This window comes from Aquila chrysaetos, chromosome 6 (assembly GCF_900496995.4).
Source record: "Aquila chrysaetos chrysaetos chromosome 6, bAquChr1.4, whole genome shotgun sequence".
NCBI classification, from domain to species: Eukaryota; Metazoa; Chordata; class Aves; order Accipitriformes; family Accipitridae; genus Aquila; species Aquila chrysaetos.
Window position 1 is genome coordinate 53,297,751 of NC_044009.1, and position 18,317 is coordinate 53,316,067.

General features: G+C 44.0%; 2 protein-coding genes and 2 non-coding genes across 8 annotated transcripts in view; 2 read left to right on the forward strand and 2 right to left on the reverse strand.

Annotated features, from left to right (window-relative positions):
• Positions 1–14,092, reverse strand: part of NR4A2 (nuclear receptor subfamily 4 group A member 2) — a 33,307-nt gene extending 19,215 nt beyond the window's left edge. Inside the window, exons 1-4 of the mRNA XM_030017339.2 lie at positions 13,555–14,092; positions 11,011–11,122; positions 8,685–8,807; positions 6,674–6,770 (exon numbers count right to left, since the gene is read on the reverse strand). The gene's annotated coding sequence lies outside the window, so the exon portion shown is untranslated. The remainder of the gene's footprint in view (positions 1–6,673; positions 6,771–8,684; positions 8,808–11,010; positions 11,123–13,554) is intronic.
• Positions 5,414–5,485, forward strand: TRNAA-CGC. Its single transcript has one exon. It is a non-coding gene; the product is annotated as a tRNA-Ala (tRNA).
• On the reverse strand, positions 5,746–5,816 carry TRNAG-GCC. Its single transcript has one exon. It is a non-coding gene; the product is annotated as a tRNA-Gly (tRNA).
• Positions 14,093–14,603: 511 nt separating the features above from the next.
• Positions 14,604–18,317, forward strand: part of GPD2 (glycerol-3-phosphate dehydrogenase 2) — a 79,200-nt gene continuing 75,486 nt past the window's right edge. For 2 of the 5 annotated variants that reach the window (XM_041124257.1, XM_030017335.2), the window contains exon 1: positions 14,605–14,748. The gene's annotated coding sequence lies outside the window, so the exon portion shown is untranslated. Of the gene's footprint in view, positions 14,749–15,385; positions 15,557–18,317 lie in introns of all 5 variants that reach the window. The other 3 variants (XR_003923867.2, XM_030017337.2, XM_030017336.2) reach the window with 2 other exon arrangements.

Genomic DNA, 18,317 nt, shown 5'->3' on the forward strand with positions numbered 1-18,317 from the left:
TGTCTTCCATGAGATGAACCTGGGACTCCGTGTAGAATATCCTTTATAGGAATTTGTTCACCTGAGTAATAGCAATAAACTCCTGTCCTGAGGGTTTCTCAGTTATCCTTGTTCCTGACACCCATTGCCAGTGAGACTTTCACTTTGCTCGGTTTTTTATTAACAACAAATTCTTGTTGTCCTTCGGTGTATGATGCTTTTTCACAGTTATTTTTAGGTTCATTTGCTGTCATGTGGCTTCCTGGCAGCAGAACCACAACATGATGTGATAGATGTATGTGTTCTAGATGCTCTTCTAAGACAGTGTTTATGTTCATCTACTTGCACTAGTGCAGAGGAATAAAGCAGCTGTTCTGGTATTTTTCTATGATGAAAATATACACAATAATTGCTGAATTAATTATTGTTATAATTCAGTAATTATAATATTACTGAAATGAGATAAAATGTAAAGCTTCCAGTTCCCTATCAGCTCAAATGTAGCCTAGTAACAAAAATTAAACCCAATGGTATTTTTTGCAAGAGCTACTAGCAGTAGCCCTCATTTTGATTTTCTTTATGAGCCTGGGTAACGAAGTCCGTTTTACCACACGGATCAGGAAAGTGGCAAAAGGTGGTTTTACATGCGAATATTCATGGTTTCTGAGGGGAGAGCACGCTGAGTATAGTGGGGCTCTGATTTGCCCAGGGCACCCTTCTCCTGCTCCTAATCCACCTTGGCATCATTTAGCACCACGCCTGGCATGTGGGTTCAGGTGGAAAGCAAACTGTGGCCACTTAACTGCTAATGGCTCAAAATTAAGACCCGTGCAAGGGAAGGTCTGCGCACTGCCAAGGACAAACAACAGTTTCATGGTTCTTCAGCCACACTTGAGGCAGCTTGCCCCCAGCTAGCAGGAGGAAAGTAGAGACCAAATGGATGTGGGACGGAAAAACCCTACTCAGTTTAACCGGTTTTGTCCATGCAGAAATCAAACCTTTCAGCGATACTAGAGTCAGCATTATACATAGAAGGAATTGTTGCCTGTTGTAATCTGCAACAATGAGCGATCGTTATTAAGTGCAAAAAAAGCACTTGTCAATACGAAGCCACATCTCCAGGTCCATTTCGTTGTACACATTTTTATCCTAAGATTAAGGGGCTACACACCTCATCCTGTAACGTCTCAAAATCATTTATTGCCAGAAGATTTACATCTTCCTTTTGTCTGACAAAACATTTATGTTTTGGATTCCAGATGTAACCTGAAGAACATCAAGAACAGAGAAGCAAGAGATTCCCCTGGAGAAAATAGAGCACTGGAAGCTGAAATGCTCTGTAGTAATTTGAAGTAAGAGTTATGCTTGATTTAAGATGATGAGTATGAGCCTTGTCTTCTTGTTGTGTAATTTCATGCAATCAGAAAATATCTTACTTAATATTTGTAATGATATTGTGATTCAGACTGGGCTAATGAGCATGTCGTATGATACTTATCACCAGAGGGTGATGTGTTTCAGTTGGGGTATATATGTTTCCAAAATTTTTCCAAAAGAACATTTGTTCCAAGAGAGAGCTCATAATATCTCTTCCTTAAAAATATGACACTTAGTAAGTAAACTGGGGAAAAAAAGATTTCTTACGTATTATGTTTCTGCATGCTGGGGACAGACTGCAAATGTGGAATAAGGTTCAGAGAATAAGTCAATGCTTTAAGAAATAATAATAATAATGATAATAATGTACTTTTGCAGGGTTGGGGTAAAATATTTTGCAGAGTATTTTTATCAGGCATTCTCTGAACAAATTTAAAGTGTCCTGTTGAATGATCTATCCTAACGAGACGGCTGTGTTTGTTTCCAAATCAGCTTCCACCTCGGCTTCATGGGTAGGTCTGTAAATTAAAGGCCTGTAAAGAAAGCAGGAGCATTCCACTGTCTGGATGGCTTTATAATCTGTGTAATCCTGTATAATTGTGCTAGACTCTGTCTTTCTGAGCTTTACAAAAAACCTCCTATTTGCCTCAAATCCTGAAATGTTAATTTTCATCTCTGATTAAGCTGAAGACCAGTCGAGGCTCCTTTTATTAAGTCATGCAGACTCCTACCTGCTTCCTGAGGGCTAAATTTGGCTGAGAAAACCATTGTAATATTGTGTAATTAATTTGCCAGTCAAATAATTTCTGCAGGGCTGTAATTTACTTATCTGTCTGCAACCCTAATGAATCTCCCAGTTCAGTACTTTAATCCTGTTTTCTGCCTTTTTATCTCCTTTTTTAACTCTAACTTTCATAATTCTTTACTATGGGCTGATTTGTAACCTGTATTTTTGGGATGTTCTTATGATGTTCTCACCAGGAACAACAAAAACCAGCTAAACACTTAGACTTTGTAGTACACCTTGCATGACTGGGAACTAATGAAAGACGTCCTTGCTTTATTCCTCCATTTCACCACATACAAGGGAGTTAATTCAATAAAAATCAAAGATGTAAAAATACAGGAGAAAAAACAATTTGTATTTGGAGGACTTAAGATTATAACTTCATTCAGATTCAGTCTAACATATGTGCAGAACTTCCTAAGGGTTATTCTGAGCACTACATTCTCTGATGAATGGCAGTAGATAAAAATGTCGGCAATTTTTTTAGATGTTTAACTTTGCAAATCACAAGTCTGTCCTCAGTTTTTTTCTAACAAACACATTTATTATTTAAAAAGGTTTGGTAAGTGGCATAAGTAAGTAGTTAGGGTGTTGTTCATAATCTCTGAAATTTGCCACTTTACGGGTTTCCTGATCTCTGGCAGGAATGTTTTTTGCAGGAGGATAGGAATGCTAATAAAGTATAAATAATGTAAGAGATTCATGAATATCCTGCACTGACTCACTGGATACTTGCAAACAAATGGACGATACGATCGTATGATAGAAGAAAAATAACTTTAGCTATTTATTTATAAGTGGCTGATGCCATTGCCACGGGCTCTAGTGCTTGGTCAAGACTTAGAACAGTGCACAGAGGGCTGCAGTCGCAAAAACAGAAGGAAGGTGGCACATGCGGGGAGCAGAGACCTCAGGCGGGCCAGGCACGTTTGCGGTTGCACAAGGCAATGAATGTGTACGGCTGAGCTGGATCAATGGAGTGAATACTCTTCATATGTTTGTTTCATACTGCTATGCTTTGCTTCTGTATTTTGTTGAATGAGGGTGTTTATTTTAAGAAGGAATTTTGAGCACAAACATTTAATCCTGGAAACAAGTGCAGTGATAGGAAACTGTATCAGAAAGAAATGCAGGAATGCCTATGCGTCTCTTCAGAATTTCATTGTGATCATTCTTACGCAGTCCGTACATTGGGTAACTTTGAAACTGAACTCTTTTCAGGCTGGACTACAGAAATCCGTCAGCTTGGAGAAGAATTGCTGGGGAAAATACAGGGTGAATTTAAGCATGCCTATAATGAGAATCGATGGAAAATGCAAAAACTTGAGGAGATTCAGTGAAAACCTTGTCCCCAGGGACAAGGAAGGCCTCCCAGAAAGGCGTGTAAGGTTTGCGAGGTACCAGGAATGAGTTAATCCTACCAAGGAATGCGGAGGAGCTGCCAGATAACAGAATGACATTGTTTTTCCCTGATGTCAGCACAGAAACCCAAACACAAAGAGGTGAATGTAGTCCTCTGAGAGAGCTGTTGAGAAAGCTGAATGTGGAGCTTGTGCCGTGGCATCCAGCAGCATTAAAAACTGCTCGGCACAGGATGACAAAGTGTTTCCTGGAACCAGGGGCTGCCTCCAGACATCTGGGCAAGACGGGCACTGTGGGCGACAGTCGAAGGATCATGAGATGTGCATGTGGTGGCCCTGGGAGCTGTATCGCTGCTATGGCAGCCACAGGGTTCCATTGCTGCCTCCTGAAGTTTTAAGAACATGCAGTTCTGGTAGGCTTGGGTTTACCACCGAATCAATTTATAGCCATCTATGGGTCATTTTGTTTTACTTTACAGCTCAGTGTAAGGCATCTTATTTTCTCCCGTAGCACCTACATGTTGAGTCTTTCCTGAATAATTCAATTTATTCTGTATTTGGTAGGTGGTGGTCTAGAGGATATTTAGATCTAGCTGCAATAGAAGCGTTGTTTCACTTTAATATAGGCAGCACATAAGCTCTTGTATTGGTTCCACAGGGATAGTAATTAAATACTTGCTGATATGCTTTGGATCTGTAGCTGCTCTTCTCAGCAGCTTGAATGTGCTCTGCCTTGATCCACTGCCCAAATGGGAAGTTTCACAATTGCACTGACTGTCCATCAAGGCTGAGAAATCCATAAAGGCATAGTAATATCTGTATTATTCATTTTCTGCTATTCTGAAGTCTACAGAAAGGTAAACAAAAGGAGGAAAACCTGAAGAGAAGGTTTTAAATTGCTTTGTGTTTTTATTGCAGAGGTTGGTATTAACCTGCTCTGCACCCTTTGCTCAGCCTTGTGAGGAGCCACTGCTATTCCATGCTTTGTGTTAACGGACCCATCACATAGTTTGTATGTTGTGTTAATTACAAAAATCAAATTCAGTAACTCCTGGAAAGCTGCTTCTTAAAATCTGTTTTGGAGAAAGTCAAGCTGTTTAATAATGCTTTCTGACAGGGTAGAAAAACGTGAGTCGCTGAGGTTCTGGTGTCAAAATGGGGCACGCTGGAGGGACCGCGCTCCCTGCCGAAGGCTCCTCCTCGTCTTGGGCTCTGGGAAAGGGGTATGGCTGCTTGCGGCAGCTTCTCAGAAGCGCCTAAATTAAATGCACTGTAGTATTATGTGCTAGAGTATAGATGTGTGTTGAGGGGAGAATAGCACGTATCATGGAGATGGAGCTTAGATTCTCAAAATGAACCTGAATGGAGAGTGCGACCAGGTAGTTCCCACTAAAGCTAATGGAAGTTGCTGGTTTTGCTGGGAATATGCCACCAAAAGAACCTGGCTGGGCTGTTTTTCTTTTAGTATCGGGGCTCTAGACCAGCCAAGTCCGTAGTGAGATAGGAGGAACACCCTCGAAGAGGTGCCTTTACGTCATGGCAAGTCATCTCTCACTTGACAGCTGAGGAGCTTAGATTTGTTAGGAATCCCTGAGGTTAAAGCAGATGTACCGAAGAAGACAGACGGGGCTTTAGGCAGGTCCTCAGGCTCTCCCCTCCTCACGGGCTGTGCGCGGCGGGACCCCCCGGCCCCGCCCGGCCGCTCCCGGGCGGCGTGTGGGGATCAGGCACCGGGGCCTCCGCGCCGAGATGCGGAGAGCGAGCGAGGGAAGGAGAAGGAGAGGCGGTAAAGCAGGCTGCGGGGGGGCAAGGGCTCGCTCCTCCGCCGGGGACGGGGCCTCTGCCGCCGCCGCGGCTCCCGGCTGGGGCCCGCCCTCTCATAGCGGCCGGCGGCAAACGGCTGGCAGCCGGGGATGTAGCTCAGTGGTAGAGCGCGCGCTTCGCATGTGTGAGGTCCCGGGTTCAATCCCCGGCATCTCCAGCGGCTGCTTGTTTTGGGGTTTGGTTGGGTTTTTTTTGTGATTTTTTTTTTTTTTTTTTTCCTTCAGCCAGCAGCGCGCCGGGCCGCCGGTACGACGTGGTTTCAGCCCCCAGGGAGCCGCTTCTTCCCGCTCGGGAACCCCGCGGGGAAAAGAAAAGGGCGCTGCGAGTGCTCTGGTCCGAAAAGGTGGTGGTTTTTCCGCCGAGAAGGAAAAAAAGAAGAGAGAAAGAAGAGGAAAGAAAAAAAAAAAAAAGAGAAGCTGCATTGGCCGGGAATCGAACCCGGGCCTCCCGCGTGGCAGGCGAGAATTCTACCACTGAACCACCAATGCTCGGCCGACTAAATTGTGGCCGGCCCCTGCCTCCAATAGCTCACCGAAGGCAGTTCATTGCAAATGTTTTGTTTTCCTCCCTTTTTTAATTCCATCTTCACAGTCGGTACTTTTGAGCGTTATTTCCAGGGGAAAAAAACGGCTTTTAGAAAGTTAGCGACGTCTGTATACCTTTTTCCTCCAAAGGATTAAAAAACCTTGGAAAATTGTATAATAGACCCATCATCCTTTAAAGTCAAAAGCTTTCAGACCAAGTCAGAAACGGTGTATTTTTGTCCCTTTTCCCTGCTGGGAGGACCTTGCCAGAGGAGGCCACTGGTCAAGAGCTTAGAGGCTTACATGATCTACTAATAAAGGAATCATCATGGTACAATGTCCAAACTTATGTCTTTCTGTTTTGTTAATTGATGTAGCGCTATGGATCCTGACATTTCAGCACAATGTAACTTTGTGTAGGGTTGAGATATCAATAGAATGCCATTGCTTGCACTGTGATGTAATGATGCCATGTTCTAATATAAATTATGTACAGTCTTGACATTTAGTTTGTCTTGGACACGCTCCCAAGAACGGCCACGCATGAGCCAAAGAGTTCAAGGAAAAGCAACATCAAGTGTTTCGTGTCAAGAGAACATTAAGATGTACATACAAGAAGAACAGCTGTGCTTAATAATGCACTCCAGACAGGATGAACACCTACCACCAACCACCTCATGAAAAGTAGTAAGCAGGTGTCTTCTTCAACGAACAGTAATTTGGCACTACAGATAATGTTCCAATTCTCTGTGTGAACGTATGTTAAGACCAAAATGTAAACTTCCCTATAGTCCTCTGCTTACCAGCCCTGCAGCTATTACCTAACTGTTCCCAATTGCACGTTGAGTTCATCATGAGGGTGAATTTTTTCTGCATGCGTAAAGCAGAAGCTGAGCAAAACTCATGTTCTCAGTGAATCTGGAAAGAAAGTCAAGGCCACGATTTGCTCACCGGCCAGTGGATACCAGGTGACAGTATTTTCCAGTCAGCCCTAGCCCAGAGGAACAATGCAGGCCAATAACAATGCCATCACAGTTCTCTTTCCCCTAAGCTTAATTGCAACTTCTTAATTTCTACCCCCAGAAAGTAACATAGTAAATACTTCAAGTAATAACTAGTATTTAGGCTACTGCTTACAATTGCATCAGTCAGCCTTGAAAAACTGTTTTCCCAGGCAAGCATAGGACCAGAAATCCCAAAGCAGTTAGGAAAAAAATATTCATACTGAGAAGACTCTAATTCACTACTTTAATATATCTGAAAGATAGCCATGCTGAGGTAAATAGCAATAGCTGACCCACTAGTTTCCCCCTTACTTTTATTCTCTCACCCCCTTTCATTTCTGGTGAGCTGAGAGACACTGCAAGGCAGGGGATGGCTGGCAGTGGACAGATCTGGCAATGTCTGTGCACAGCCATGTGGGAACCAGCAACACTCCATAAGAGAGAAGAGTCCCTGAGCTGGCTCTCCTGGGCAGATCAGGGTGATTAACACAACAGGTTGCGTTTCTGTGGAACTGCCACTCGTTAGAGTTTCATTTTACAGAGGGTTGCCGCAGTAACGAATTTTGCACTATTAGCAAGCCCCTCTCATTCCCAGTGTAGAAATGAAATCCGTTCCTGCACTTGTAGTTAATAATTTGGAGAGCTGTTTCCCATGTCCATTAGACCACATTTTGCATCTGCTCAGAACATCTGTGGGTGTTGGCTGATGCACTACAGAGGACTCTGTGAATCAGGAGGAGTTTGGCAAGTCACACGCCTCACTGGAGCTCAAATGTTGCTCTAGAACATGCTCCAGAAACCCTTTTTCAAGCTGCATGACACAGGCTCATATTTGGCTTCCCTTTAGAAATTACTATGTAGGAGAGTGCTGAATGAAGGAGAGAATCAAGACCTATCATATTAGAAAATGGTGATCCAGAGTCACCGAACTAGTGAGAATTTCATAGGATTGGTTCAGCTGATTAAGAATCTGCATCCTGCTCCAGTGAGGCGAGGAGTCCTTAGGAGTTCATTGTCTTAATCATCACAACGGTTGGGAGAACACTCCCTGCAACAGCTCAGTGCAGAAGGATATGTTCTGTGTAAGGCTAGCAGAACGGTACAGGAACATTCAGCGAAATTACTGTCCTAAACAAAATTTAAGTACAAATACTTGATAAAAATAGATGTGTCTCTAGCTGTCATCCATAAAACACACATAATTTTAGAAGTCCAGTAGATGGCTTGAATGGCATCAAGAATCCACCTTCATATAACAAGGTTATAACATCTAGGGGACTACTTGTAGTGAGATTGCTTAAAATGTACCTTTGTACGTATCTATCCAATATCTGATAAATGGGTGAGGGGGGTTATCTTGTCAGGGACTCGGGACATCATCCCCTTTGGTTCAGCTCAAAAGTCTTTCAGGCAGCTAAGGAGATGCCATAGACCTTCACCAGAAACAAGGAAGGCAAAACTTGTTACAGGAAGAAGGAAAAGGATTTTCTTAGGCCTTTTTATCCCCCAGAAGGGGACAAATAAATACATTTTTTTCCATTCTGGGTCGCCTTTAAGGGGACTCTGTTCTTGATGCTTCTGGCTAAGGCTTGACACAGTGTCTTCCTATGGGGCTCTGCTGCTGCAGAGCAGAACCAAGGAGCTCCAGGTGCTGTTGCCGGCTCGACTGCCATGTACCTCTGAGGAAGATGCAGTAGCTCAGGGACACTTGTAGCCTCAAACATCCCAAGTTCAGCCAGTGCAGCTGCAATAGGGACAAGGTAGGTGCTGATAGATAGGCAGTGGTAAACCAGCTCAAATCAAGCTTAAAACTGCAGATGTGGATTACCTGGGGCGGGGTAAGTGGATATCATTCACTCCCTTCTCCCCAGCTGGTATGGCCACATGTTCCTGTGTCCGCCGATACAACTGCGGCTGTGCAGCCACCTGCTTTAACACTGGTGTTGCATCACTTGCTGCATTGGTATGTACAAAAGAGAAAGTGTGATGCTACAAATGTATCTTTACCATTTGCTCTGATTCACCTCTTCATGTGGAGCTGTATTAAATCTTGTTAGAAATAATGCCTAAGGAGTAATTCAGACCGGCCTGAAATATAACATACCTTTTTCTAAGCACCAACTGCCTGATCATCTGTTTCTCATGTTTAACTAACATATACCTAATACTTAATATTACCAGGGAAGTCCAGTCAAGGCTTCTTACTGGCTCCCAAAACAGTGAAGGATAACTGGCAGGCCTTTCAAAATGGCTTCTAAAAGCCTCTTCAGTAAAGGCTTCCAAAGCATACTCTTGTCTCTGTTTCCAGAGTGCAGAAAATTTGTACCATCCCTGGCGAGTCCTCCACTGAGTGGAGTACATGCACATCAACTTGATTTTAACAGGTCACGGAATAAGCTGGGCATTTAAAAATATCCACCTACCCAAAAGGACAAATGAATACATATTGTGGAGCCTTCAGCAAACATTGTTGAAACAAAACAAACAAAACAATCGTGGTAATCTTTTAGGTAAGACTTATAATGTAGAACAACTTGTCAGTGCAGGTTAAAGATTTAAGGCCTAGCAATTTTGACAGCGTCCCTTTGAGCACAGTGAGAGCACAGGGATGAGCAGGACAGCAAAAGGTCACTTGGTCACACATATCTGCTGCCTGTTTTAAGTTTACCTCAAGACCCACTAGGCACGTCCCAATTAATTATTTAAATCTGCAGGGAAAAATATTTCTGTAGATGAAAAGGTATAATCTTAAATTCTGGGGAAGCTACAGGATGGCTGGTGTGGTCAAAAGTAGTGCTAAGAGGAAGCTGGGGCGTGATATCCGATCCACAGGCTTTGGACATGGAGGGAAGTCATTTACATCCAGTAATGTAGATTTGTTTCAGATATCAGCGAAGTGGAAACTTACGGATTTTCCTATATCCCTTTGTTTTCAACTGAACAGTTCTGGATTACAAAAGGTCACCAAACCCAAATTGACAATGATACATCTGGTTATTTAAAATAACTTTTCCCAACACGACTATTGATGATGTAGCTAGCGATCTGCATAAGTTCCTTATAAACCTGTGGACACCCCAAAAATGTTTGTCCCAGACTATTCAGATGGTCACAAATGAAAGCCGTCAGGCCAGCAATGCTAGTGAAATGGACACTGGAAGAGAACAAGAGAGTCAAATCCTGTATTTCTTCACTGTGTACTGGAATGTTAGGCTAGGGCTTTCAAAATGATTGCATATGGCTTTGAACAGGTTTTCTAAGATTTTTCCCTAATCAATCAAATGGAGAAAATATCTGGATAAAAAGCAGATGTGTATAATCACCGGGGCTGATTTTGGTCTGTCGTTGTCTGAGAGAAAAAAATAATATAGCTCAAATTCCAAAAAGCCTTTTCCATTTCATTTTCTGAATGTAATCTCTCTCTCTCTGGCACACATAAAGAGAAAACAAATTTAGAAGATTTTTTTTCATATTTCCTGCCACAACAAAAATCTTTAAACAACAGAAAATAAATACACTTGGATAGTCCAAGCACTCTTGCTTTCTAAAATATACTGTCTTTCTTTTCTCCCTCTCTACCAATAAAATGCACGGTCTCTATTAGACCTAGCTCAGCTGTTTGCCACAGAGAAATACAGATACTCCACATTGCTGCTTTCCATTGCCTAGCTCTCCCATAGTTAAGCTGCCTGTGCTACCATTGCAGGGAAAGGCCAATTATTGTGTTTGTTCTGCAACAAATAACGTGACCTGTGACCTTATTCTTTTAAAACTGCAATTTTGCATTTGTTTCTGTGACTTGGCCCTGATGTGTTATCTTTGTATAACAGCAAACAATAAGACATAATTATGAGGATAACACATTACTTTAGTTTTAATAGAAAAATGAGCCACTTTCTCTTTTCAGACACACACACACACACACACACACACACACACACACACGAGTGGATGTTTTTATCTGTTGCAGTGTAGGGGGAAAATGTCTAAACACTAGCAACACAGACTGGTTCAGTTGGTAAACTGAGTATCTGATATGAAGCAATACAGTTGTATTTCTGAGTGATACCTGATACCAGCAGCCAGAGATGGGAATAATTTTAAATGTTTAATCATAGTCATGACTAAGTACTTTTATTTTCCAATGGGAGGACCTACCATGGATCCTGCTTGAAAAAATCTTGGTAGAGATATTCTGCTTCTGCTTCTGTCACTTCAACTCTTCTGCGATTATTATTACCCCTTGCTCCTCATAAAGACATTTTCCTGGAGACAGATTAGGAGAAAACATATTTGTGAACGTATGAACAGATTTTCTTCTTATGATACATAACTTTGGCATGCAGTCAGGAAATGATGATAATCTTTTTCTCCATCTTCCCTTGCTAATGAAGAGAAACTGCCTCTGGGGTTAAGGACAAAAGGTGAACTCTCCCTGAACACAATTTACACCTGCTGAGCACATGATTTCGGGCATCTAAAATTCTTGTCTTGGCAGGTGTCCCAGGGACCAAGCCACACGCATGGAGACTTAGGAGGTAATATTTTCATCTAGACATTAAATAAAAAACAGACTCAAGAGGGATGAATTTCGTGATACTTTAGGGCATCTAATTTTTTTTTTTAACCTTGTAAAAATCTTTCACTATTCAAACTTATGAAGACCAATCTTTACCAACCAGTAACTAAGATAAAAACACAGTTGAAAAGTAACTAAGATAAAGAGACAGCTGTAGTTGAAAAGAAACCTAATCAAGGGAGGAAAGAACAGCTCATCCCTCGTTTGTTGGTAGCTGTACTGCGAATGTGTGAACCTTTCCTGAAAGGGGAAATTGCTAGGTAAATGTGATTCTTATAAAAGTTTTCACTCATTCTTGGATTTCCCTTTTATGAGAAGAGTAGTACAGTGCTCTCATTTTCTACCCTCTTTAAGACTTTGCTGGTTTGGAATAGTTCATGAAACACAGAAGTGCTGGGGTGCAGAACATGTTTGCTTGGAAACTGGACGTAGACACATTTTGCCCTCAGACACTGCCTTGTTTTGAATCAATCAAAAATTATCATAAATTGATACTAACAACAGTGCCACATCTGGGTAGGCAACAACCTTGAGGTGTGGGTGGGAGGACAGGATATTTTCCCAGTTCTAACAAATTTATGATCATGTTTTGAATATTTGTTAGAGACAGACGAAATGGCAACATTTAATGCCATGTTAGTACACATATATAGGGTAGGTATTCACATTACAACTTGTGTGTGTTGGATCATGCTGAAAGTATTCACCACAAATTGCATTTAAATCCTTTTTTTCCCTAGCCCAATTATTCTTCTTCCTTTCTCACACTCGTCAAAAAAGGCCCCCAAACCATAGCCCCAAAAAGCAATGAACCCATTTCTGGGGTGTTTTCCTTTCAGTTTCCATTCTTTCTGTTCAGCTGAGGTATTCCCATGGATTCTAAGCCTGAATATCTATGGAATGTACTAAATCCAGCTGCCACCTGAGATCTTATTTCCTTTTAAGAGCACTACCATGTCTCCTAATGTGTCTGGGATAAAAACTGCTTCCAGCATTGGTGGCCTGAATATCACTTACTTTGCAAAACTTCTGAAATCCAACCCTTGCAGTTGTTTACCAACTTTAAATGCCACCTGGAGAGTTGATAGCCATACATTATTATTGCAGCTTCCAATTTAGCTCATCTGGTTATATCTGACCCAAGAGGGAAGGATTAGGTTCCTACGGCCTCCTCAGATGGGACCTGTTGCTGACGTTTAGCTGGCTGATGGGGGACTGGAGTGTGCCTGAAGGACACTGTGGGAGGGAGATGTGCCCCATCCTTCATGGCATCAGCAGGTTGTTTTTCTGTGCCTGATAGAAAACATGTCTCACGCTGCCTGTAAAGCATGTTGACTAAGCAGTGAGCACGGAAGAACAGCAATAAAAACAGTTTCTGGGAGACAGCCAAGAAGCACGGTTAGAGACACAGCTGATCCCTGTATGCCTGGAAAGCAGGGAACCACAGCCAGTACAGTGCACGGGCTGCGTAGGGCTCCTGCATGTGTGACACTGACTACATCAGGCAACTGATGCAGGCAGCGTATGGGCAAAGACAGACTTGTGATGGGCTTATGGGTATAAATAGTCACAAGATCAGCTCGTGTTTTGGTCCAGCATGGAAAAGGAGATCCCAAACACTTGTGGAACCACAACTGCAGTGGACTAGAAATGTAAATTTGCAGGGAAAAGCACAGCCGAAAGTTCAGCAGCGAGTTTTGGAGCGGGAGGAAGATCTTGGCTTATTACTAATGTGTGTCTGGCTTTCTCATTGCAAAAGAAGCAACAGGCAGGAATCTCCAGATGATTCCCTAAAAAAACATAGCTGTGTTTGTCAGACGTGTCCCTAGGAGCCTGAAGCATGGGAACCACGATAAGAAAGAGGAGCATTAGAGACCATAACTCTTAGCAGCAGCTCTTCCAAGTCTTGTCACTTGGTATCACAGAACAGAAAGCAGTAAGAAGAAGGAGGATACACAAAATGTCTCAAGGTATCGCCCAGTCAGCCACTCGCCTGTAATCCTTACACAGCAAGTGCCTAGGGAAGTTCAAGATTGGAAACCTGCTATTTTGGAAAGGTAAAGAATTGGAAAGCTTTCAATTCAGAAATAGATAAATAGAGAAAAATAAGCCTGTGTACCGTGCACTGCAAAACTAAAGTCCCAGCACTTGTGCTGCAAGTTTCTTCTCCGTGACAGCATGAGTGTCACCCTGTGGTGGGCTCCATTAGCTGGGGGGCCCCAGAGGAGTAGTCGTGCAGCCTGCCTGCAGGTGGAAAGTCTGGCTTCTATGAAGACCTGGATTAACTGCTAAATTGTGCTTCTGCCAAGTCTGGTAGAAATCGGGAGCTCAGTGGGGTTTCCCAAGACGTTTCAGTTGAAATAAGAGAGCTGGCAGATTTATCCAGCCATTGAGACGTCGTTTCTCAACCACCTTCATGCCATACTGGAGCCACTGGAGAGGACAACTGAAAGAGAGATGTGAATTTCTATACAGCCATTATGCACCGTGTTATTTTTTTCCAAGGTGGGTCCTCAGAGACTTAGCATTGTTCTGGTCTAGGATTTCCTCTGTGAATCATCCAGGTTATGAATCTTATGGCTCTACTACAGATCGAGAGACGTGGCTCTCCGCTGCACTGCCCTTTAACCCGCTAGGCGAGCAGGGAAGGACCTGGCAGCAGGTAAACGGGCATTAACACAGCGTACATTAATATATATTCAGATAACGTAACGGATCCGTCCCCCATTTCTTTGTAAAGAAGGCACCTCTCTGTGACCCGAAAGCGAACCGCCGCCAGAACTCCTCGGAAACGAGGACGACAAATTCAAACAAACACCAGTTCCCGGTTCAAAGGCGTGGGCAAACAACCCCAAGAAACCGGCAGCGCCCGTGCCCGAAGGGGCCTGCGCTGGCCCCGCCGGAGGAGGGGGCGGGATGGCCCGCGGCCCCCCTAACTCTCGACCGGGGTGAGGAGGGCCCGCCGCTCTCCTCAGCGCCGGGAGCGGGAAGGCGGGAACAGGCCCCTCGGCGGCGGGGCCTAGTGCGCGCTTCCCTTCCTGAGGAGAAGCGGCGGCCTGCCGTTAGGCCCGGCCGCGGCCTGCCGGCGGGGTGAGGCGGAGGGCCGGGGCGGGGAGGCGCCGCCGGTGGTTAAGGCGGAGCGGGGAGGCGGAGGGGGGGGGTGTTGGCTGGCTGGCGAAGCCGCTGGAGGCGAAGCGAGGCGTGCCGCGGCCGGAGGAGGCGGGCAGGGAGCCGGCTGCTCCCCCCCTTGCTTCTCCTCCCGCCGGCCGGCGAGCAGCGAGGAGAGGGACGCGGGCTGGCCCGGGCTCCTGCAGTAAGCGGCTTTCGGGTTTTATTTTTTTTGGGGGGGCGGGGAGTGGGGAGCGGTTAATAGCGGAGGGGAGCTGGCGAGGCTTCCAGGGCTTCCCCCCGGGGGTGACTTGGGGGCTGCGGGTGCTGTCTGGGAGAGCCGGCAGCGTGCTCTGCTCTGGTCAGGAGAGGGGGATTCAGTGTGTGCTCTGGGCTGGAGACGCCTGCGGTAAACCTCGGGTTAAGCCCTGAAGTTGCCTTTGTTATCAGTCGGTAGCAAATGCATCGTGACTGACCGTCTCTCTTCTTCTCCAGATCTTACTTTGCGAAGTACGGTAGGACCTTACGCTACCAAGGGCTCCCAGCCCCCCCCCCCCCCCCCCCCCGCCCCGTTTTATTTAAGCTTTGGCATCGAAAGAATGACCAGAAAATCGAGTGTGTTGGCTGTTTTATGGAAGTAGTATAAAGTCCTTGGCAGCTGTCCTGTTTGTCCGCGTGTTGTCACCCTGCTCAGGGGCCGAGTGCCCCGAGAATGTCCTCATAAATGGAGATACCGCCCTGCTGTCTCACTGTTTATGGATAGCTGTTTGCACATGTGTAGGTATCTATATATAACAAATAGGGGGGTTTGCTGAACTCTTTAACTAGATTTTCTTTCTCAGGCAGAGCTGGTAGAATATAGTGTCTCCTATTATTAAAAAAATGTGAATTCTGGGCAAAGAATAGCCTAGCTGTAGTTACACTGAACTTTGGAAAATGGAAACAGTTACTTCTCACTTGCACTGAACATATTCATGGGACTGCTTCTGGGTGAGACCATATCGGTGTAACAAGTAAGTCCTAAACTTTTTTGAGTTCTCTTCTAACCAGTTGCTTCAGTAAACATTTGTAAGCCCATTACTACAGGTAAAGATATAAATGTGTGTGTAGACCTTGAGTTTAAAACAGCCAGATTTATTACCTGCTGAACTTACTCTACTGTTTACTGTAAACTGGTAGTAAAGGTGGATTGAGAGCGAGCTCCTTTCCACCCGCTGCTAGGAAGCAGGGGCTCTCCCTTCTCCGCTCTGAAGTAGTTGCACTTTTCTTCTCTGCCCTGCTCCTTGCAACCCTTCCTAGTATCTCTTTATTGCCCTAAGAGGCCCTCGCGTCAGAGTGCCATGCCAGCTGCAGCTGCGCTGGGCTTTCTTGAGGGGCAAAGGCATCGAACGTGTGGTGGCAGGAGCACCTCTCCAGCCTTGCCGGGAGCAGTTGGTTTCCAGCTACCTGCAGGACAGCGGCAGGCAAGGACTACTCTCTTGAAGGCTTGGAGTGCTGCAGCCATGGGAATCTGTTACCACTACAGACCCTTGCATTTGTCTTCTAGTGGTTCTCGGGTCGTGGCTAGACTTCTCTGTCTTATTTTCATTTTGTTTGCAGTCTGCTTCCATACTGAGCTCTCTTTGAACCATTCTGTAATGGGGTTTCCACCCAGAAAGTTTCCCTGCATGAGAGGCTTGCTCAAGTGTAATTACAGTGATGTTGGCCTGAAGGCTCTGAAGTCCGTTTGTAAGACAATCTTCTGACCATGGATAAGAAGCAAGCTTGGAGACTCAGCTGTTAGGAGCGTGGTGTATTTTTAATTGACATTAATCAGACCTTTTCTTTTCTTCACTTATTTGTAGGTATAGTTCCTCAGAAATGTTCAGTGATGAGCGGTGACTGATGATTAGCTAGTAAAGACTCAGTCTGGTATTTCGAGATCTTTAAGGATTGATAGCTAAGGCAAAATCCGGTATTGGCTCTTCTGTAACAGCAGTAAGCAGAATATTATTAAATTTAATGTTAGACATTTACCTATTTTATTTAGTCTAACTTCGGGTGAAAGTTTTGAGTAGGCGCACACATGCATGAAAAATCATACACACACTTTATATCTAATTTATAGTGTTACTTTGGTTGTATACATACGGATAGACACTTTGTTTTGCTTAGTTATGTGTGTGCACATGTATGCATGCACAGGAGCATAGCAGTAATAACTTTGTGAGCTGGGCCCTTATTATATAATGTAATATTTTCTCTAGAGATCCATTTCTACCTGGTAATCTGTCACTGATAGAAATTTGGAAAGCTGGATGGATGTGGTAGGTTCAAAGGCCGTTAACGCAAACCAGTTTTCCAAATGAAAGCTCCTACAGGTTCCATTCTGCTACCTACTTTGTCTTCACACAAGTCTCTGCAAGCTTTAGCAAATATTTAAAAGAAATGTGCTTTTTCCACAGTTAGTTTGCAATTGTTACTTTCTACTTTCACATGTAAATATCTCGATGGTTTCAAAACAGGGGTTTGCATTTGCAAGTAGCTCTGTGAAGCAACAGTTTATTCTTATCATAGTGCTTGTTTACATGCTGGCAAACAGGATTTAAAGAATTACTTTGCCTTTTCTAAAATATATGGGCCTATGCTGCACTCAATTTAAACCGGAGGTGTGATAGTCTAGTTCTATAAATCGGTTAATCTCCTGTATATTGCTTGGCCTTCCGGTTGTAGTCTGAGCCTGCATTTTTCTGGGGATTAGCTTTATCATTGTGGGTGTGCCCCTGCAGGTGATGTGAACTCACCGATGTGAGCAGGACCTCAGAGTTGTGCCTCCGGGAGGCCGCAGATGGCTGGACACTTGCCTGTCCCCTTCCTTGTTGGGTGCTCTCGGGAGGGTGGGAGGCCACTGAAAAGCTGAGTGCTGGGTAAAAAGGGAAATGAACACAAAATAAAAATTAGAGGCTGGAAAAAAAGTTCTGAAGCAGATCAGACAAAAGTGGGAAGATCACCCTTTAAAGAAGGAAGGCCTCCTGTGCTTCAGCAGCTTCATTGGTATTTGTGGGTCCAGACTGGAGCTACCTGGGAGTAAACAATGCGGAACACAGAGACCACGGAGGCTGCGACCTCAGCAACAGCTGTTTTGCTTTAGGGGTCCACTGCAGCTGTGCCACAGCTCTTGCTAATGTAGATGTAGCCCATTTCTTCCAAAAAGCATTACTTTAGGAAACAATTTTTATTACATAATGAACAAACCATTTGCAATCAAAACTCTTCTACAGTATCACGGTATTGCTTTTAGAAGCATTTTGTATCCCTGAATAACTTTCTTCGAGCCAGGTTCCCAAGTGAACGTGTAGCTCTGTCTCAAAGGGGTTTCCAAATGCCAGATGAACTCACCCTGAGTTATATTCTGATAATGCTGATGGAGCCCAGATTGTTGTTTCTCTGCTGGCTGGCTACAGAGTCTTGGACTGTGCCTTTTTTTTTTTTTTTTTTTTTTTTTGCTTAGCAAAGTGTTTTTCAAACCAAGTGTTGATTCTCATTTCAAAATGGTATTGAATGCATGCCCCTCCTCTGGGATTAGATTTGCATGTACTATCAGGTCTCAATCTTTATTCCAGTATATAAAACTAGGCTACTTCCTTGACACACCTAAGTAATCACCTAATTTGTAGTTATTTTTTGAGCGGGTACCTGTTTGTATATGCAGGTCTATGTCTTGTCTTGTAAAAAGCAAAACACCTTATTTTCTAATCCTTTCTCCTTTAGTGTTTGATTAGGGGCGGGGAAAAG